Source organism: Acomys minous (genome assembly GCF_964271855.1).
Source record: "Acomys minous genome assembly, chromosome: 3".
Classification (NCBI taxonomy): domain Eukaryota; kingdom Metazoa; phylum Chordata; class Mammalia; order Rodentia; family Muridae; genus Acomys; species Acomys minous.
The window spans coordinates 47,281,352-47,304,818 of NC_140485.1; the positions used below are offsets into that span (position 1 = coordinate 47,281,352).

At 34.5% G+C, this 23,467-nt stretch overlaps 1 pseudogene across 1 annotated transcript in view; it reads left to right on the forward strand.

Annotated features, from left to right (window-relative positions):
- Positions 1-23,467, forward strand: part of LOC311593131 — a 75,115-nt pseudogene that overhangs the window by 39,210 nt on the left and 12,438 nt on the right. Inside the window, exon 2 of the transcript in view lies at positions 1,702-2,440. The product of the transcript in view is annotated as an uncharacterized misc_RNA (transcript). The remainder of the gene's footprint in view (positions 1-1,701; positions 2,441-23,467) is intronic.

A 23,467-nucleotide genomic window follows, 5' to 3' on the forward strand; every position in this document is an offset into this window, starting at 1 on the left:
TTAAGGGTGAGAGTCAGTTGCTTCTTCAATTCCCTGCTGGGTGGAGTTTTTCAGAGGATGTCTATGGTTGGCTCCCATTACTGTTCAGTCTCTTCAATTGATTCCAGTGTTTACTCTATTTGCCCCTCTGAATAAGAAGTAATCATCCTCCCTAGGGTGTCCCAGTTACTTAGCTTCTTTGGGTCTGTATACTGTCATATGGTTATCTTGTATTTTATGGCTAATATCCACTTATAAGTGAATATATACCTTGTGTGTCCTTTTTGGTCTGGGTTACTTCACTCAGGATTATCTTTTCCAGCACTATTCATTTCCCTGCAAATTTCATGATGTTTTTGTTTTAAATAGATGAATAGTGTTCCACTGTGCAGATGTGTCTCAGTTTCATTATGCATTAGTCAGATGAGCAACATCTAGGATGTTTCCAGTTTCTATCACAAATAATGCCACTGTGAATAGAGTTGAGCAAGTGTCCTTGTTGCATGGTTGGGTATATGCCCAGGAATGGGTATATGTCCAGACTGGCTTTCCATTTATGCACTCACACTAGAAGTGGAGGAGTGTTCCTCTTTCTCCACAGCCTCATCAGCTTTTGTTTTCACTTGTTTTTTTTTTTTTTATTGTAGTCATTCTATAGGTGTAAAATGAAATCTCAGAGTCCTTTTGATTTGCATTTCCGTAATGAATAGGGAAGTTGACCATTCTGTTAAGTGCTTCTGGGCTATTCAATAGTCCCCTGTTGAGAATTCTCTATTTATCTCTGTACTCCATTTTTAATTGGATTATTTGGTTTGTTGGTATTTACTTTCTTTATATATATATATTTGATGTTAACCCTCTGTTGGACAACACCAACATAGGGTTGGTGACGATCTTTTCCTTGTCTGTAGGCATTCATTTCATTCTATTGACAGTGTTCTGTTTTTACAGAATATTTTCAGTTTCAAGAGGTCTCATTCACTAATTGTTGATAGTAGATCCTGCCTGTTGGCTTTCTGTCTTCTCTGCCAATGAGTTCAAGGCTCTTGCCCACGATTTCTTATCAATCCAGATATTGCATTGTGATGTTCATTGTAAGTATTCTGTGTCTCAAGTTTGTGTAAACATGTCACCATTTGTTCTCTGTACTACCAATCAAAAGAAACTAGCCAATGATGAACAATAACAGAGAATAGTGTGGGGCATCCTAGAGAGAGAGATGGGAGAAAGAGGAGGAAGGACAGTATGGAGTCATGAGGAGAAGACCAGACAGGAAGCACCAGGAGGAATGAGCCAGAGTTAACATATGAGTAAAAAGCAAGTATAAAATGCACCATAAGAATGGGAGGAAACTATACTAGTATGGAGGTTTAGGATGGAGTCATTATTGTGCAGTACTGTGCTATAAGCTAATAAAAGAGATCCTGGTGTCTCTGTGTGGTTATTTGGGTATAAAGCTGGTTAAGGAGCAACCACTGATTTCATTAAAACAATAACTCAATATTAAATGTTAATAGTTATTTGACAGGGAACACTTACAGACTGTATGGTAATGAGAGATCCCAAAAAAATACATTGCAGGGGATTTGGTTTGTGACCTACTCTTGTGTGGAAGTGGTAGATGCTTCAATATGTGGTGGGCCATACAAGGTGGTTGGGCATATGGTGAAACAAAAGATGCTACTAGACAGAATCCTATAAAACCTGGTGCCCATTTAACAGCATTTTCTTGGTGGTATTAAAGAAGATTTAGAAAAGTAGAATATGAGAGACTACTTTGAACAGTATGGCAAGTTTGAAACCACAGAAGTTATGGAATACAGGCAGAGTAGAAAACAAGAGAGAGGATTTGCTTCTGTAACACTTGAAGATCATGACACAGTGGATAAAATTATTGTTCAGAAATACCACAGTATTTATGGGCATAAATGTGAAGTGAACAAGTCCCTTTCTAAACAAGAGTTGCAGTCTGCTGAATCACAGAGAAGTGAGATGAGTCAAATGGTAGTTGAGGTTTATATGGCGCTTTTATAGATCCTGGCAGAAACTTTGGAGTTGATGGAGGTAACTTTGGTAGTGGTAGAAACACTGATGGAAGAGGAGGCTACTGTGGTGTTGCTGGTAGCAGCAGAGGTAGTTATAGTGGTGGTGATGGTGGATAAAATGGATTTTGAGGTGGCAGTGGCAACTATGGTGGTAGTCCTGGTTACAGTCATAGAGGTGGCTATGGTGGTGTTGGACCAGAATATGGAAACCAAGGTGGTGGTTTTACTGAAGGAGGAGAAGCATATGATGGTTACTAAAAGGAGGAAATTTTGGTGGTGGTAACTATGGTGGTAGTGGAAATTATAATCACTTTGGAAATTATTGTGGACAACAACAATTAAATTATGGATCCCTGAAAGGGAACAGTTTTGGTGGAAGAATCTTAACCAGTCCCATGGTGGTGACTATGGATCTGGTGGAAATGATAACAAAAGATATATATATATATATATATATATATATATATATATATATATATATATATATATATAAACAAAAGTAGTAAAGGCTACAGTACTTAGCAGGAGAAAGAGAGGGGAGTGGCCGGGAAAGCTGCAGGTTGCTTTAAGACAGTCATTCCAAATGTATTAGAAGAACTGTAATAATCTGACATACAAATAACAATAACCCATCATCAGAAAACTCACTGCAGCTTAAACAGGAAACCCTTCTTGTTCAAGACTGTCATAGCTACACTTTGCCGAAAATGCAGCTACTTATTAATACAGTATAGTATCAATTAAATGAATGGTTTGAGGTCTTTCATCCGTTGTAACTTTTTCTTTTCATTACCTCAAGAATATTGCCCGGCAAGTTGTTATAGTGGTACCAGGAATATAATATTAAGGAATTTTTAAAATTTCTAGAAAACACATTTACATATTTGAAATAAACAATTCACTGAATGAGAGGTGTGGTGTCATTGTTTTATGAAGTAGTTAATCATCCAGGCTTAGTCATATTTACAGGAAGAGAAATTTGAATATTTTCATTGCAAAAATATCAGCTAAAATATTCTTCAGCAGAATGCCATGTATAAATTATCCATAAAATTAACCTTCATATAATATTTTTTGGGTAACTGTACATAAGTATTTTGAACATTCCAATACCAATAATTCATACTTAATTAATCCAAAGTGATCTTGAGCACTATAATTATTATTATGACTGATGATTTTAGGTGTAGTAAAATTCGATAACTGGTCATTTTATACTCATCAACCAGTAATTTTAGGATATGGAGTTGCATTGTATGGAGTTTATTAGCTTTCTATTGGTCCTATACTAAGTGAGCATGTACATTAAGGCCAATCACACTCTGTAGTGTATTGATAACCATTTTATTTTTAGAATCAAAGGGACTCATTGCAAGGCTACACTCTGTCTAGTTTAGAATGGTTCCCTAGTTAAGAATCATGAGATACATGAAGCCTACATGAGCAATGTAATATATTTCTATTATCTCAGAGTTATTCACCACAGCAGTAAATTCTATTGTTCATAATTGCAAATCGCTTAATGTCGCTTGCTGCCAGGACCTATAACTTTAGTAGGGTTCTCCAGGACTTACATGACAGAAAGAGAAAAATAACTCTTGAGAGTTCTTGACCTCAACCTACATGCCATGGATCATATCATGCTGCTGCAAACACACACACACACACACACACACACAGAGAGAGAGAGAGAGAGAGAGAGAGAGAGAGAGAGAGAGAGAGAGACAGACAGACAGACAGACAGACAGACAGACAGACAGAGATAGAAAGAGACAGAGAAACAGAGTGAGAGTCATGGAGAAAGAGAGAGACACTGAGACAGAGATAGAGATAGACAAAGAGACAGAGATAGACACAGAGACACAGAGAGAAAGTATACAATGAAAATGTAAACAATCCTCCAATTGGTCTATAAAATATTATACAACTTCCATGAATTGGAGTATGAGCTTATTTCTGCTTGGAGTAATTTTGATTTTTTTTTTATCACAAAATAGGATTCTAATTGTGATAACTCATGGCTCCTCAAATAAGTTTGAAGAAACCAAGTAGCATTTTCTTATAATAGACCTACCATCAAAGTTTTTTGTGTGTGTGTTATATTGTAAACTAAGAGCTTCATGCTCAGATAGATGTTATATTGAAATATATTGACACTAAACCTACATTGAATCAAAAAACATATTGCCTATTACTGAAAACAAAAGGGAAATGGACTGTAACCTCAATAAAATGAAAACAATAAAAAAACATATAGACAGATAACTCAAAAAGAAATTCCTGTGGAAGACATCCATCTATCCCCAAAGAACGATTAATAGATAATTGTTTGTAAAGAGGAGAAATTGGGCTACCCATCCCACAAATTTATAAAAACCTTTATTGCTGATTTTTCAGATAACGTAAGATGAAATGACTATCTAATAAACAGGTACTAAATTCCCATGACTAACTGAAGAAATGAATTCTTTCATTTTTCTCCTTGTTTGTTTTAACAAAATGGCATTGTATTTTCAGATACACATGTTAAAATTACATTTTATATCTAAATATGCAAAATAATCAATGCATGCATTTAAAAGTAACACAAATTATCACATTGTATAATCAAAAATGGGCACGGTGTGTAAATATCAAATGTACAACTACAATTCAAACCCTAAGGTCAGTTATGTGGTTGTTGGGTGGTTGTACAAGTAGAACAGTGCCATGATTAAAATCATAAAAGTGCGCCATAAAAGATGAGGACCAGTTAGAGTTTATAAACAACAGGTAGATGAGAACAGATGAAGACAAGATTAAAGTGCATGAGAGAAAAACCTGTTGAAGTTATATCAGTAATATTCTTCTAATCCCTAAAATGATAATCACTCATTTTTGCTTCCTTTGTTTTACAATGTTGTCACCCCATTATATATACAGCTTAATCCCATTCTGCCACATTACTTCAAAATTAGTTTATTATGTAACCATAAAAACTGTCTTATTCAGATAACATATTGTGTTGAATGATTATTTCCTGTCAAAACTTTTGTATAATTTTGCATCTTAGCCATACAGAAGAATTAACTCAAAAGTCAAGTAAAATCTCTAGGAAAAAAACTGAAAAGAGAAGGAAGAAACAAAATTCCTAGATTGCAGTTGCAAGACATGAGATGCCAAAAATAGAACAAAATATATTTTAAATGAAAATGGATTAAAGTTCATATGAGTACCATAGAATGTACATAAAATAGTCATCACATAGAGTATTGCTGAGGATAAAAGGTATTTCTATACATTTCTATATTCCCCCTTCTTTCTTTTCAACCACTCTCTCCAAACAGGAAGTCGGTGTCCAATATGCTGTGAGGAATGCATCCTGTCAGGTCTGATCCAATGTCAGTGTCTGGTTCTTTGGTTCTGAAAGCATGGTGAAAAAAAAAAGTAGATTAGTGAATCTACTCCTCAACCTAATGCCTCAATTGTCACTCACAGATATTTTTAATTCACTGATATAGAATTTTGTATATAGATGTAAAATAAATTCTAGATACAGTGGTATAGAATTCAAATGTAAGATTATTCTTCACACAAATTATATAATATATATATTTCTTCTCTAATATGAGTTGTTGTACTCATATAACTTAATTATAATACAAGGTTTACTTCCAATGTTTTGAAAGTGCTGTCAAACTGTTTAGGAGAAATAAGTTATACAAATTAAATGTTAATAGATTAAATCATGATCATGTCAATTGCTAGTCTACTTTTATCACAAGAATCTACATCTTAGGTACAGCAGATAGATATGACTCTATGGAAAGACAAGGTCTCAAAAACCCCAGAGACATATAGATTATGGCATTTAAAAATGTTTTTATTGCTTTAAAGATTCATTGACAATGAGACAGGTTAACTCCTGGCAACACCCAGCTTACCTCAAAGAAGATGACGATCATCAATGAACCTCCTTATGGAGATCGCTTCAAATGTTGCAAACTAGCCCTGGGAAAAAGGTCCTCATTTCAACCACAGACAGAATTCTGCCTAAAAAAAAAAATGACAAGCTTGGATACAGGCGGAGTCGACGACCAAACTCTCCCATACAGGGTAAGCAAGTGCTCAATAGTTTCTGCCTCACAAATATATCTGTAAGATATATTGGGCTACAGGGCTAAAGAAGATGCTCCAACATTATAGAGAGTTTTGGGTGACTATTTAGATAGAACACTGTCTCTGTCATCTTTTCATTGGAAAGCTACTAACCTGCTCTCTTGACATACTCAGGTAATTAAGTTTATTCCTTTTCAAGTCTCTGATGGAGTTGAAGACCAAATAGCTTAGTTTTACAATGAAGCTTAGTTGTTTAGTGGTTAAGATGTTTTTAGGTCAAGATAGGTGTTTTTAGTTGATAATGACAAGTTGTAATGGAGATTGATTTACATTTAGAATCTTAGATGCAACAAGATAGGAAAGATGTCTTTTTCTAGACTGTCAAGTACAAATAACGAAAACACTAAGAATGTAACATTTATATAATTCCTGATTGTGTCATGGTTCTTCTTGCCATAGGTAATCTATTGTATATATGTGTAATAATAAAATGTATATATACAAAAATAATTTAAAAAGGTATTTGTATGTATAAACATGACTAAAATAGCATGAACAATAACTACAGTAGGAAATGAATTTCTGTGTCACAAGGTGGAAGGTCAATACCATTTTTCTATTGAGCATTTTTCTGAAATAATAATTTACTGTCTTCTATATTTATATTACCACAGGATATTAAAGGTTAAGTAAAACATATCTCTATATATTACACGGTGTAAGGACTATGTTATTTTTTATTCAGTAATTTATCAGAAATACTAAATGTGTGTCTGTTGTATATGTATTATAACAGAATATGAAAGGTTAAGTAAAACAAATCCATTGGATGCAAAAATGAAGAAAAAAAACCAAACAAACAGAATTCTAAAGAAATGCCTCTTAAATGATTTAAAGTCCAGTCAAGTTGACAATGAATATTTATAAGGCAATGCACTCTCTTTTATTCCTTTCATTACTTTTATTTTTTACATATTCATTTAAATTATTACACATATATACAATAAACTACATACAGCAGAAAGAATCACAAATTATATAAGTTATATTCCTAGTGTTTAGGCTATTTGTATTGGCCAACCTTCAAGGAAACATGTTTCTATGTTGGTGAACCTAAACTTCTGAATGTAAATCAATGTCTGTCATAACTCACAGTTATCAACTTAAAACATCTATCTAGACCTAAAAACATCTTAAGTCTAAAACAATGAAGCTTAATTATGAATATAAACTGTCTGGTCTTCAACCCCATCAGAGACTTGAGAAGAAATAAAATTGATTATCTGAGTAGTAAACAGGAAGTGCAAGTTAGCAGCTTCAAACATTAGAAAATGATAGAGACAGTTTGTTGCCTGAGCAAAGCTCTCTGTAATGTTGGAGCATCATCTTCAGCCTTCTGGCCCAACATATCTGACAGATTTACTTGTGAGTCATGAACTTGAGGACTCACTTACTCTGTCTTGGTAGAGTTTGGCAGTTGACTCTGCCTGTATTCAAGCATGCTCATTTTTAAGAAAATATTGTGTCTATGGCAGAAATGATGACATTTTTGCCCAGTGTCTTATTTGGTATATCTGAAGCCATTTCTGTAAGTAGTTTCATTGACTCTCATCCTCTTTGAGGTAGCCTGTGTGTTGCCAGCACTTGCCCTGTTCTTATTTACAAGGAATCTTCAAAATAATAAAAAACATCTTTAAATATCATATTCTGTAGGTCTCTGCGGCTTTTGAAGACCTTATCTAACTATTTATCTTACTTATCTATAGGAATTTATCTATTACACCTAGGATATATATTTTTGGGATAAAAAATTAGTAATTGACATAACCATGATTTGATCAACTTATAATTAATTTGTATTACTTAATTATCTGAAAAAGCCTGAAATAGCACTTTCAAAGTGTTGGAAGTAAACCTTATATTATAGTTGAATTGTAAGGGTACAGTACTTCTTATTAGAGTAGAAATATTTATAATGTGTGAAGAGTACTTTCAAATAATCTCTTGCATTTTAAGACTCACAACATAATTCTGGAGTCATTTAGATTCTGGAATTATATAGAAAGACAAATCCACAATTTAAAAAAATGCCTTCAAAAAAATCAACCTGTAAGAAAGCCTGTAGATAATTTTCTTGTTTAGTCATTGATATGGGAGGGCCCATCCTATGTGGGCAATGCTGCCTTTTACATGGTGGTTCTGGGTTCTATAATAAGGCAGGCATTGCTTCATGTCCTTTGCATTAGTCTCTACATGCAGGTTCCTTCACTGCATGAGTTTCTACCCTAACATACCTTGAATAAGGGAGGAAAAAACTATTTTCTTCTAAAGTTATTTTTGGGGGTATAGTGTTTCTTCACAACAACGTAAAGCCTAACTAATACCCAAACCAAATGTTCATCAATTAAAGAATGAAATAAGAAAATACAGCACACACAAACAATTGAAAAGGACAAGAATCACATATGATATATATCATAGAATGTGGCAGATAAAAATTAAAGTGAGTCAACAGAAGACTTTTGTCTTTTACATATACTTCTTTTCAATGTGTTTTGTATTCCAATTGTTTGTGATCTTCAATATACTTGTCTCATTGATTACATAATAGTAAGGATGGAAAGACTTGTTAAACACACATAGTTATTTGTTCTGGTCATTTTCCAATGAATTTATAAGTACTGATTATACCATAAGTTTTTTGATTAAGGTTAAAGAATAACATCAAATAATTACTATTTATAAAATATAGTAGTAGTACTATACTTCTATGGTTATTTTTAGTACTTGAAACATTTGTATGAATAGAAAATATTTTTAAATTTAATAGAATATTAGTGCTCTGTTACAGAATTCCAGAGAAATTCATCTATAAATGTAATTACTCTCATATATTAAACTATGTTTGATAATATTAGCTATTATGGTTCATCTCTTGTGCTCACTGTGAATAGTAAATGAAGGAACTAAAGGAGGGAAGACTTTATTTTCAAAGGAATGAAAATCTTTTGCAGGAGATATTCAACAATCAATGTGACAAACAAGTATATTTGATAAATTATATATATATAAATGTGTGTGTGTGTGTGTGTGTATACCAATAACCACTAACCTCACCACAGATGAAAGTGCTATTGGGAGAATTTGTATTATTCAAAATTAATATTACACCAAGAAATTTTTCTTTCTTATATCAGTAAATCATTTATGGGCATATTTCATTTGTTATTAAACAATTACTGATATATGGATGAAAACATTGTCAACAATAAATGTACTAAACATTGGCATTGAGTCTGATATTCATGAACTTTGAATTTGATGCACATGAACTGTCTATAAATAGTGAGATTGTGTTATGGCTGTTGTGAATATTTTTTTAATAAGATATAGTTCATTGCATTTATCTGATTTAAATTTGAGGCATGCCTCATTTACTGGGTCTAAGTTTATAAAAACGCATGAGATGACAGAATCCTTATAATCTGTTATCTTACAACTTTCATTTCTCAGAACATTGAGGCATCAGGAGGTACATGGTCAACTTTGTTAACAAGCCATATATTGTCAAACAGAAGAACAATACCCATAGTAGGCTCTCTCACTCTATTCACCAGAATAACAGACAAAGAAGTAAATTTCACCACAACCTCTCAATACCAACTTGGCAAAGAAAAGCCTGACTACCACTCAGATACTTGAAATTAATATTTTTTTTAAAAATGCCCATAGAAACCAGAAAACCATTATTCATGATACATTGGATGGACACTAGCTCTAAAGTGCTAACATTACATAAACTTAAAATAAATGGAGCAGAACCTAAATAAATTCTCTGGCATTTATTGTACAACACAGCATTCCTTTTTAGTAAGAATGAAAAAGCACCTTAGACCACTGCACAGATTTAGTCATTAAGCAGCTCAGGCTTCATGTGTGTCCTTTAGGAAGGGAAGCTGGGGTTGTTTCTGACATGGACTCTCTTGCCAGTTTTCAACTACATCCCCCTGGAGGGACTGCCTTTCCAAGCCACGGATTAGAACGGAGGATGGGGGGATGGGAGGTGAGGGTAGGAAAGGCTTGGTCCTCATGCAACTGGATGAGCTGCCGTGGTTGGCTAGGGCGACTCCCTTTTTCTGAGGGACAGGGCAAGGACTATGCGGAGAGGGAGGGAGGGTGGGGCTGGGAGGTGAGGAGGTGTGGGGTTATAGACAGGATGTAAAATTTAAAAAACAAATAATTATTAGTAAATATAAATAAGTAAATAAATAAGGATGAAGAAACACCCATTACTTGGTTATTACATGCACTTTCCCAAACAATTTTCTGACAGTGATGTTTTAGTTGTCATACAACATATTTTCTACTTGCATAAATTCATTATTATTATCATATATTATTCACTAATATATCATCTCTTTAAAATAAGGAAAACATCTTTAAATGCCATTTTCTGTAGGTCTCTGAGGTTTTTGAAGACTTTATCTAACTATTTTACCTTATATATCTGTAGAACCATATTTACTGTTAAACCTAGGATATATATTCTTGTGATAAAAAATACACTTGTAATTGACATGACCATGATTTGATGAAATAACAATTGGCTTGTATTACTTAACTGTCCTACATAGCCCTGAAACTGCACTTTCAGAGTAGTCAAAGTAAACCTTGTATTATAATTGAGTTGTATGTGTATAAAATACAGCATATTAGAGAGGAAATCTGTATCATGTGTGTGAAGAATAATCTCAAATTTGAATTCTACACCAATGTATGAAAATTAAAGTTATTTTGCATTAATATACAAAATTCTAAGCTAATGAATTAAAAATAACCTTATTTGTGAGTAACAATTAAGGCCTTAAGTTGAGCAGATTCAATAATCCACTTTTGTCCTATCATCCCTAGATATTTCCATATTCCCCTTCTATCTTTTCAATCTCCATCCTTGAGAAAGAAAGATAAAGAAAAAGAGAGACATACCTGCATCCAACCTCGGTTTCTCTCTGAATAAGACCAATAATAATTTATAACCAACAACCAATGAAAATAATCATCTATAGCCCAAGAGCATCAACAAGACAGACTAACTCCTGGCAATACCCAGCCTGTTTCAAAGAAGATGATTAGCATCAGAGAAACTCCTTTTGGGGATGGCTTCAAATGTGGCAAACGAGACCCTGGAAAAAAGGTCCCATTTTTCCTGTTTTAGTCAGAATTCTGGCAAAAAAAAATGGGCAAGCCTGGAAACAGGCAAAGTTGAAGGACAAACTCTGCCAAGACAGGGTAAAGAGCCTCAATAGTTCCTGCCTCTCAAATACGTCTGTCAGAAATAATTGGCCAAAAGGCTGAAGACCATGCTCCAACGCTATAGAGAGTTTTGGGTACTTGTTTAGGCAGTGAAGTGTCTCTGTCATTTTCTCATTTTTGAAGCTGCTAACCTGAACTTCGGGTTTACTCACATAATTAAGTTTTACTCCTTCTCAAGTCTCTGATGGGGTTGAAGACCTGATGGTCTAGTCTTATAATTAAGCTTAGTTGTTTAGGGGTTAAAATGTTTTTAGGTCTCGACAGATGTTTTAAGTTGAGAGAGATGAAATATGATGGATATTTATTTTAGTTCAGAATTTTAGGTTCACCAAGCTAAGAAAGATATTTTTCAAATACAAATAGCTGAAACACTATGAGTATATATAATTCCTGATTGATTTGTGGTTCTTCTTGTTGTATGAAGTTTATTGTATATATGTGTAATACTATAAATGTATATGTAAAAAGTAAATGTAATAAAATATGTTAAATACAAATATACAAATATATCATCTATTTTCAATCCTGTTCACATTTTTTGCAATGATGACAGCCCATATATTTATTTAATGTCACAACTAATTTTTAAAGCACTTACCTAGAAAAGAATAAGTCTGTTTGTTTGCTTGGTTGTGTTTCTTTTTCTTTCGGTGCTTTTTTAAGGGTTTATATCTTCAAAGAAAATCTTGCACATTATATTTTATAGTGTAAGAGCTAAGAAGTCTTGTTAGTGACACTTGAAGTTTTATGGTCTCTGCCACTTGCCAGTGATCATTAAGTGAATAAAGCACCCATCAGAGGAATGGAAATCAGCTTCATTCATAAATCATTTTGCACAATCTGTTACCAGAGGTGAGCTAAATGAACATTTTAGAAGCATCTATAAAAATTTAAGACCGGCAGGAATAATTTTCTCAATCTCTTTAGTAGTCAGCAATGATAGGATTCTTACATGAAAAATGTTGTCCCTGTCTGTTGTCATTTTTCAAAGGCTGTGATTGAAACAACTTAATTCTTCTTGTATATGAAGCAAATGCTTATTGTTTTAACATAGTATTTGTATGGACTGGAAATATTTGGAGGCATAAATGTCACAGCTTATATTTATATTTCTTTAGTCTTCTTTTCTGACTGTTATTTGTGGCTTCTTCAGTTTCATTTGTAAACCACCCACCCACCCAACACTCTACTATCTTAAAAAGCTGAAAGATTTATAGATCTAAAAAAAAAAAAAAAAAAAAAAAGCTGAGATTCCTTAGTGCCTTATGGCTCTCTTGGTTTGCTTAGAATTCTCTTCTACAGATCTATATATTCTGTTTACTGCAGATTGTGTTATAGAATCTCAAAGATAAACTCCCCTGCTGCCCTGCTCCCCTTCTCCCCTGGTGTTTAGATGACATCACTTTCTTCAGTACAGATTATGCTAAAAGACTTGTTTCCTGACTGGGATCTTTATAAGTAATTATACAAGAATTCAAATAAACACTGCCCTGGAAATGTTCTGTCTTTGTCTTCTTAAAATTACTTAGGTCATTTGCAAGATGGAATACAAATGGATGTGTACTTATATATCCATAGCCAATATTAATGTTTGTCTTTGTGTGCATGTACCTGTGTGTGCAGATAGACAGACAAATGTGTATATATACTAGTTTGTTAATCAGTTTATAATAACTAATGAATATCAATCTTGATGTTTTGATGTGATTTTTATTGCTATTAAGATTCTAAACTCTTCCATTTGGAGACCACTGAATATTTCAGTCTATTGTACTCAAAATCTAGGTAGCTCTTAATCCAACAAAATGTGTTATTTAGCTATGTCTAATACCATTGGAACATCAGCAAATTGGAGTGAAGGGGTAGTTTAGTAGGCCTAGTGCCTGCAAATTCACATGGGGGATCTGATCTTAGACTCCAACTGTAAGTGCCAGATTACATTACCAGTTCATCACTAGGGATGTATGTGGTCTGAAAATGGGAAATTTTTCATAGCATACTTGCCATACATTGTAGCCAGTGGGTGAGTACTGGGCTTCGGGAGAGAACTTGTGTCAAAAACTAAGGTAGAGGTCAATAAAAGGTATCCGACATCACACCAACTTCTGGACTTCACACTTGGGTAAACATCAATGCAAGTCCCTATATGTGCAGGGTCACATATGTCGACATGCACCCAAACACAAATGTGCATACATAGAAGAATATATTTACAATAACTCTCTTCCACAATTGTAATATAAATTCAAACTATATTAATTCATGTTTCATGCAAATTTTGCTAAAGGAAGGAGTTTTGCAATTATCATTAACCACGTTTCTATTTGTGCATTAGAAAACTGAGTGGTAGTTATTCTCCATCCCTCTCATCCTAACTTCTCTTACACCACCATCTACTAGTGATGGGGCAAAGGATAACAAATTTCCTTGCTCTGAAAATTGTTGTGATAATAACTCCCTTCACAGGATTAAGAAGATGTTTAAACAGCATTTGAAAAGACCTTAGAGTGATGATTGGCACTCTTTATTCAATTAATTAGAGTTAATTATTTTCAGAATACAGAAGATAATTTTGCAAGACAAATTCACTCCTTTGATTTTATTGCCTTAGACTTACTTTGTAAACAGCTCCAACTCTTTTTGTTCCTGTTATTTTAGAAGTTTCTGCTTTTAAATAATAGCATTTATTCTAATGTCATAGCAACTTAGAAACTAGTGCAATTGTTCTCAGATATTATTTTCTGTAATTTCAGAATATATAGAACTTCATCAAATCATCAGAGACATTTTCAGTCTCTTACACTCTCATTTTCCTTTTTCAATGGATCCCTGGTGCGCTCTGTCCAGCAGCCATCAGAAGGAAAGATGGGACATCTTGTCACCACTTCCCAGAGAGCAGAAATCACAAGGGCAGCTAGGTCCTTCCCAATTAACACTCCAAATTATGCTAGTGAGGTGTTAGCTTTAATGCCATGTTCTAAGCTGTCAGACCCGTGAAAACCCCATCACAAGCAGCCTGCAGAGATGCAATGACCTTGGATATCATTGAAGATATAAGTGTTTTTAAAGGTGTTTAGAAGGAAAATGACAAAATGCTTTTCTGAGTAGAGCTGGAAACCATAAATTGTGATTTTTATTTTAGTTTCCCCTTGATTTTCTTTTCTAATTGGAACAGAGGAAGGAAATAGCCTACTTGTTGGACCTAATGAGGAATGAAAATGTGGTCAAGATGAATGACTAACCAAAAATAAATAAATAGATACATAGATAGATAAATAAATGAATGTATACAAATCTAAGCATGGGGAACTTCCTTCTATGATAGCTGTTTGCATTTCATTATTGAAAAAGAAATATTTGTCACAAATAGACACACCCTTTGTTACTTGTATTTCTAATATAAGAAATGGTTTTCTCCCAGGAGTCATTGAAAATAAGAGTTTTCATATTACTGAACTAGAGATATGATCCATTGGTAAAAGGCTCACTGGGCAAGTGTGAAGACAAGATATAAGACTGACCAATCTGCATTTGTGGTAATTTTTTTTTCCTTACTGGCCAGGTGGTATTTCCAGACATGGGGATTGTTCCCTACATTTTTAACACCAGGCACAAGTTCCTTCTTACTGAGTAGACCTTATGCCAGTTATGCCTTTGTTGTTTACTCCCCAAGATTAAAGTGTCAGAATTGTTTTATTAGTGATATCTTGTTAGTGTTACTATGGTCCTCAGGCTTATAGTTCAGTGAATTAGCAGACTGTAAAGTGTCATCCAATAGTACAAATGTCAGGCTTCCAAAAGGAGGCACCCAGGTCAACTGTAGTTTGACTCCTACACTTTCTGTCTTAGAAAAGTGCAGTGCCTTCAGCCATAGGTTTTTACTTTCATATTCTTGATGGCAGCCAAGGAGAATGGCAATGAATGACCCATGCTGTTTTTGAATATTCTTGTATTCCCCTGACCAACAACTAGAGAGAAATTTGAGGTGTGTAACATTTTAGTTACTTTTGTTAGTGTATAATATCACTGGAGTTTGGTGAGGCAGTGCATAGCTCTTTCAGGGCATACTGTACCAAATTTCATTCAATATCTTTTGTGTTTAATTGATATTTTCTAACAAAACCAAATCCTTTCTTATTTAATAAGTATTCAATATCCATCTGTAAACAACCTGTATAACTCCCTTCATTGCATTTCTTCAGATTACAGGATAATCTCTAGCAAACTCCTATTCTGCACACTCTTATACTTTTAATATATTGATCACATACTAACATCTAAGTGGGTGAGGCTTTATACTTTTTTTACCTTTATATCTTCCCATAATACTTATCATAGATCAGATATAATAAATATATTACTTAATATGTAATATTTAAATATAATATGACTTGTGCTCTGTAGGGAACCATGCCAAATTCTGCCATGACAGAAATCCCATGCTTAGGCTGCATGCTGTGACCCTGTAACCATCCAGTTGCTGAGCTCTTCCAGAGGAGGTCTTTTTGTTCCAGGCCATCCTTGGACTATTTGCCTTTGAAAGAAGTAGGGACTTTCATACTGAGAAACACCTGGAGGGTTAAGGAAATCCTTTCAGAGAGCTACTCAGTAATAGGAAGTTCTTACAGGGAGCTATTCAGGCTATTGTGTCCTTCTTGCCTTGGGGGCTAGGGAGAGAGGGATCAGAATAGATCCTATTGACCTTACTATATAAAGTCTTACTTGTCCGCATTAAAGGGAATCTTGATCAGTAATTTCTCTTGTCTCTGTATCCTCCTTTCAATGCCTACTCCCTCTTTCAGGTGAACCCTGATTCGATTTTTCCCATGGGCTGGGACACTTCAATATATCTATTTGTGTATGTGTATATGCATTCACACATGTAAATATATAAATATACTACAGAAGTGACAAAATTATATATGATTATTTTAAACTATATAACATCACTTTGTTAATCCTTTGAAAATTACAATTCAGAATAGAATACCACAGTTCTGAAAACTTGAAATATCAAACTCGCATCTTCTTTTTAAAAAGTTGTTTTTGTACCAGTCCAAGGATATATACTTGATTTTCTCCAACTGAAAGGGAAAATTTTTAATTAGCATTAAAGCAACCAGAACAGCAGAGCTCTCTAACTCATAAGTACAGGTCGACAAGTATGCTAGCCCAAGGTCCCAGATGATAAGTCACAAAGAATGCAGAGCTAGGAGACAAAGGCCTATTGAGTGTTCCAGGGACTGGCTGGCCATAAAAGATAGGGAGGATGCACAAGGATAAATTCCTGAGAGAAACAGGTACCGGACATGGTCGAGTGAGTAATGAGCCAAGACCCCTCATCCAATCTTATCCCCCCTTGAGGCCCACACACAATGTTCCAGGTTTAAGTTTAACCAGATGTGTCGTTAGCTCAGATAAACATCTACCGTCGGGTTCCAAGAAAAACAGGAACCAAGGACTGTTCCCATGTGATTAAGTCTGAGCTTACCCCAGATCTGCCTATGCAATTTGCTGATGTTCAAATGTTTGAAACAACCAATCGTGTGTGGCCGCGTCAAAACGTCCCACTCCCCCTGACCCTTGCCCATATAAACCCCTAACCCCTGGGCTTCTGGGTCGACCCCTCTGTCTCCTGCGTGAGATACATGTCGACCCGGAGCTCCACCAATAAACTGCCTCATGTGTTTACAGCAAGATGGTCGTTTGTGTGTCTTTGGGTGCACGCCATCCCGAGGCTTGAGTGAGGGTCTCCCTTTGGGGGTCTTTCACAACAAATATATTATTATCTCAAAACTCATTCTTTTTTTTTTAAAGTATTTTGAGACAGTCTTTCTCTGTATAATAATTCTGGTTATCCTTGATTCACTTTGTTAGACTAGGCTGGCCTCGAGCTCACAACGAGCTTCCTGCCTCTGTCTCCTGAGTGCTGGGATTAAAGGTGTGTACTACCACACCTGGCTTGGCTCAAAACTCATTCTAAATGCCATTATACTAAAAAAAAAAAAAAAACAAAACAAAAAAAAAATCACACACACACACAAACACAAACAAACAAAAAACACACAAAAAACCTCTTGTCACACAGAACAATGTGTTTAACTTTTTCTTTAATAGTTTTATGAAACATATTATAGCAAAGACAGTCTCAACTCAGTTTCCTGCTCCAAGCACAAAGACCAACTATCTTGTTATTTTATCCTGGCTTGTATTCTTAGGTTTTTAAAATATTTTTTCTCCTTCATTAAAAATCATTTTTTATAATATAAGAACATAATATACATATATATTTTGAGCAGAGCAATTCCCCAACCCCTTCTTTCTAAACCCTTCAAGAAGTCCCTAGCACATGTGCCTCTCAACTTCATGTATTATTATTTTTTTAATTTCAAATGATAACATATACACACTCAATGTGACTATTTAATAATAGTTCTTTCTTTGTACATGGGTTTAAAGCCTTCCACTGGAGCACAAGCTGCCTACCAGAAACCATGTTCCTGAAGAAATTGACTCTTCCTACATGGCAAGGCAGAGGCACCAATTGTTAAGATTTTCAGCTGTGATGGGACTCACTGTCCTCTCTCCAATCTAGGCTGGGACTTTGTTTTGATGCCTTTTGTGTACATTTTGTGCACACCGTCACAATTTCTGTCAGTTAATATGTGCAACTTCCATTTCATATCCAGAAAGCACTGTTTAACTGTAGTCATTTACTGCCTCTGTATCTCACAAACTTCCTACACCTTCTTGCATAGGTATTCCTGAGACTTAGAAGGAAGGAGTATGGCAAAGATGATCCCACTGAGGGTTCAAAATTATGTTTTCTCTGTACATTGACAAGTTGTGGAACACTATGTTGTCACCTATAGAAAGAAGCAGCTTCTCTGATGAGAGGTGTGTATTACTCTTAGAAGTAGAAGTCAGTTACTAGGAGTCAGTTTAATACTACGTACCATCAGCAGAGTAATGACAGTAGGTTCTCCAGGGTCTATAGCATTCGTATCTGACCTTGAGTTCTCGGTCCCATAAAGAGCTCTGGACTCAAGTCCTTCTTATTTTTTACTTTAATAGTTACTACTAGATTATGCAACTGTTTCTGTACCTATCCTAAAGACAAAACCCCATGTAGACTAGGCAGATAACTTAACTTGAAGCATGTCATCTTTTATTTTTATTTAAGAAAAAGTTATCAACATTGATCCTATGTGATAAAGAGCACATTTTAAGCAGGTTTAAAAAGTGGTATTTTTCTGACATAGTTGAAACCATTGAGGAAGAATATTTTAAAGTGGATGCATTTTTATCAACCTTTTCTATTCTGTTATCTTACAATAAATGGTAAGAATAAAACATTAATAAATTAAGTTGTTAGTTTGTAAAGAAGCCCTGCATTCCTTCCTCCATCTCACCCTGTTATACCTTTCTTTCTTCCTTTTGGAGACTATCCACTGAGATTTGACTACTTGAGCATTATAGTAAAAGCTAGGGAACCATTTGAAATATACCACTTGCTGCATCTCAAAGCATTCAATTTTAGAGTCATTCGACTTCAGTAAAGGGTTCCCTACAAGAATTATTGTATGATCTAAAGGAGGATGTCAAGCAAGGCTTCCAAAAGGAACTGGTATTTCCTCTTCACGAAGTATTTATTTAAAGACTATCTTATAGTTATTAATTTAAATGTTTCTCAATACTGGATGTTACTATTTACACATAATCATAAAGAACAGATTGAAGCTATCTGAAGAATGAGTACCATGTTATTACAGTCTGATGATCTCCTATGTATTAAGTATTCAAATTGTTTAACTATTCTCAAGCAAGCCTTAATGTTTGTTAGTAATGTTTGTTGAAAATTAATTTTGCGTGCATTACTAAAGCTCTATGTTTGTATCATCTATATGCACATGCATAAATTAATACACATATTTATTAAAAATAGTGGCTAAAGAAGTACAAACTAACAAGTTGTCAGCAAAAAATATTGACCTATTCAACTATCTTTACTCTTTTCAAGTTTTATTTTACCATATTTTGGGCATATTTTTCTTCTTTCTCAGTTCCTCATCATAGCCTATCCACCTAACTACATATTTTCTATCTCTCAAAACAAACAAGCAAACTAGCAAACATCACAACACCAAGTCAAAACAACAGCCAAAGGCCTCAAAAATATATTAGGTCCTTTCATACATTTTAATGAAAATATGGCTTTTCCATTGACACGTGAATGCATAAAGAAAACATATTGCACAAGTCCATTAAATGGTACTTAGTCTTCATACAGGAGTGGTATAGTTACAAATCAGCCTACTACATCTCATTATAAAACACATGATACCACACAATACCACACACCAATAATTCTACTACAAGCTCATCTACCTCCTTGGATGCTGAGTCAAGAAAATCTTCCATCCAAAATCAGAAGGAATAATGTAATGGGATAGATGGAAACACAGACAGAGACAGAATGGATGAGAGATGATGGAGGAGGACGGATAGCAAAAGGAATAGCGAAAGATCTTGTATGAGTGAAATAATCATATAATGTAGAATATTTCATGACTCAATTATGAGTATGTACAGTAGTCATATTGATGGAAACAGAGAATATGTCTATTTGCAGTGTGTAGGGGCCTAAATGGTAGGAGGCTGTTATTGTTTAATAATTGTAAATGTTTTGGATGACCCAGTTCTAGACATCAGTTATATAGCATATCTCCATTGTTTACAGTGCAGCCATAGGCACTTCAGAATTTATTATTATAGATAAGTAAATGATCTCAGCATTTAAAAAGGGTGCAAGAATGTTGGGTCGTGTCTGTTCCTGTAAATTATTTTAATCAAAACATAGTTATTAATTACGCATGTCCAAATACATCTAATGACCCAAGTTAAAGTGCGGAGGTTATTGCATATAAATTATACTTTGATATACCTTTTTAAAAATAAAGACAATATAAAAATCAGAAAGGCACATGTAAGTAAATATCTACTCTTCAATATGCACATTTACACAAGCACAACACAAGCCAACTTTATTTCTGTCATTGTCCATACAGGCATCATACCAAACATACATAGAGAGGAATAAAAATGTCAAAATGTTCTGATTCCCTTTGCCTACACCTACTATTGACCATTTCCTTATAAGCTATATCTCCGGTTTGACTTCTTACCCAGTTGCTGTTTAAAATTAACCACAAGCCCTACAAAAAATCTGCTATCAATATGTTTGTAACAATTTAAGAAAACATGGACTCTGGATATGGTGACACATACCTGCTTGCTATTTCAGCACACAGGAACTGACGCAAGATACAATGCTCAAAACTAAATCCCATGCAATACTCACGAAAAGATGACATCATACAGAATAGTATGCAAAGTCTAATGAATCTGTATTCATTTCTATGATTTAAAGAAAAACATATTTCTCAGTGTGCATTGAGTCTGGGTTTATACATAAATTTCTGTCAGTATAGCAGGCTCTTTCAATAAATCGTGGTATTTATCAGTCCGTACTAGGAGAATACGCTGCTGTGGCTATCTCTGTGCTGACTATAAAATATTTCAGTTGTGTGCATTGTTACTATTATTAGTTGACAAATTACTTAGTGTGTTATAGAGAAAATGATTAACACAAACTCAGATTATTTTTCTTTTTTTTTTCTTTTTCTTAGGTTTTTCGAGACAGTGTTTCTCTGTGTAGCCTTGGCTGTTCTGGAGTCACTTTGTAGACCAGGCTGGCCTCAAACTCACAGTGATCTGCCTGCCTCTGCCTCCCGAGCGCTGGGATTAAATGTGTGCGCCACTACGCCTGGCCCCAGATATTTAAAAATGTTTATCCTTTTGGATTTCAGTAAGTAAAATATGATTAGAAACAAATAGTTTAACCATTTAGTTTCTTTTTGGAGAATACAATCCTTGCTAAAGAATGAATTTTGTTGAAGAGATAATCGCCATATGTGCATACTTATTAGTGGTTTTATATAAACCACTTTAATAGACAGGACGACTACCCAAACAGCCAGTGAAATAAGAAGTGTCACTAGATACTGGTCCAGAGATTTTAACTTTGTGTGCGTGTGCATGTGTATGTGCGTGTGTCTGTGCACATGTGTATATATGTTTGTGTGACACGTGTATATGTTTATGTATGTGTACACAAATTTATTTATTTATGTTTGTATCAGTTTGTGTGGCACGCATGTGTATGCATGTAAGTGTGTATGTATGAAGGAAGGGTGCATGTACGAACGAGGGTGCACATGTTCCATAAAACACGTGTGGAGCTCTGAAGACTGCCTCAGGTACTGTGCAGTCCTCACCATTCAGCTTCTTTGAGACAGGTTCTCTTGTTGCCAGGCTAGCTTGCTTCTCGGGATTATTTTATGTTGGCTTCTCACTTCGTTTTAGGAGTTGGAAGCTTATTCCTGCATCCAGCATTGCAAGTGTGCTCGTCATGGAACTCAGTGCTTTGCACTTTCCCTGTAAGTGCTTCACCCATTGACTCGTTTCCCCAATTCTTGATTACTTTTTATTTTGAAAAGTGATTTAAGTTCACAGGACTCTTTTGTCATCATCTTTTCCTGAAGGTGAAAGTCAAAAGGCATCTTTTCATATCTGTACAAATATTGTCAAATACTTACTATTTTTTTTAGTGTCTATATCAGTTTACAGTCTTCCAGGAGATTTATGGTGCAAGTATGGTCTGATTCTAGGTCAATACAGCATATTTATTAGTTTTCTTTAATATAGGCATTTTAAAGTAACATTTTTTTTAGTCAGCAACTCTTTAAAAATAGATATGTGCTTAGCCTGATATTATTTTGGAGCAAACTAAAGGGTAAATTCTATATAGTAGATATGTTTTGCTACCCAAGAGCAGACTAAAAGACTGCACTTATAAGGCATTAAAATTTACATCTCCAATACTAAATAAAACACTACTTCTTGTCACTGACAAATGAGGATAACAGAAGGTTGCTTTAATTACATGACTATTTACATCTGAAAATCAAAACATATTCACTTATCAGGAGATGCAGTTCTTGTGGCTACAATCAAGAAAATGTATTCAAGAGCAAAGGCAATTTATTACACCAAATGTCAATCAAATTAAGAGACTTCTTGAAAGTAAAATAAACCAATGCTAGAGGTAACACAAGCTTAAGAAAAGTAGATTTATAATGTGTTTCAATCCCTTTGGCATACAACCTATGTGTCTAAATGCAAGTATGTGATAACTTACCCAGCATGATAAAATTGAACAAAATAGAAAAATAATCAGAGACATATGAAAGTTGAGTGTTTATGTATTTTGAAGTGCAATAAAGAAATGTTTTTATAGACCCTAGTGATGCTTCACTGACATACTTATTGACAAAGCATTTTTGTGGCTTCTTTAAACTAGGATTTTTCTATATAGACAAGAATAGCCCCATATTTGTGGTCATTCTCCTGCCTCCACACCCTAAATGCCAGGGTTAGAGGTTGAGTTTGCTTTATTAATAGGATATTGATTTATTCATAGTGTACAAAGTGCAAATAATTCTTAGAATGGGCTTTGAGAAATAACAAGGCTTTGTGGAGACCAGAGCTTTAATATCAACCTGAACATCTAAGAGTGATCACTTGGATGGACATTGTGAATAGAACCAGTTTTATGTTTGGAGTTGTGCTCATATCAATTGTAGGTATGAAGTTGTGTACACACACATATGTGAGTGAGAGAGAGAGAGAGAGAGAGAGAGAGAGAGAGAGAGAGAGAGAGAGAGAGAAAGAGAGAGAGAGAGAGAGACAGGGGAGAGAGAGGGGAAGGAAGAAGAATAATTTTAAATTTTAAAATAAAAATTCTTTGAAAGTGTGCCAAATTAATTGTCTCATTACCCAATGTGCATTATTTATACATATGTACAAACAATAAATCCAAATGTTAAGGCTATGATTCTTCATTAGTACATTTTGTGGCCAAATACATCTATTCATGTGAGTTTCCATTCTATAAGATTGGTATTATCCTT